The following is a 451-nucleotide window of genomic DNA, read 5'->3' on the forward strand; positions in this document are numbered from 1 at the left end:
GGGCAGATCCTCGTCAACCTACATCTACGACAGTAAATTGCTGAAGTCATTTCCAACAGTATCACCATGTAGTCATTTGGAACTGTGCAGAATGTATGTTTTGTAGCAGTCAAGTCATGTTTGTACTGAAACTCACACCCCTCTAAAATAATATCCCTCAAAACAAACCCCTTATTATTGCAAATATAATTTACTTACTGTGAACTAATGTTACACCAGTCTTTAAAATCAAGAGCTATTGATTGAAGCTTACTCCCTATTATATACATAGTCTCTAGTCCCTCTAACATCACTACTCTAGTATTATATGTACTAGGAAAACGTCTAATTATATAACTACGAAATGGATCCTTCGCACTGGTAGGTATCTCCACGATTAACCCCCATCTGATATATATACTCTTATTATCCCATAGTTCCTATATAAATCACTACCAGTGAAAATAATGTT

The sequence above is a fragment of the Macrobrachium rosenbergii genome, chromosome 41, assembly GCF_040412425.1.
Source record: "Macrobrachium rosenbergii isolate ZJJX-2024 chromosome 41, ASM4041242v1, whole genome shotgun sequence".
Classification (NCBI taxonomy): domain Eukaryota; kingdom Metazoa; phylum Arthropoda; class Malacostraca; order Decapoda; family Palaemonidae; genus Macrobrachium; species Macrobrachium rosenbergii.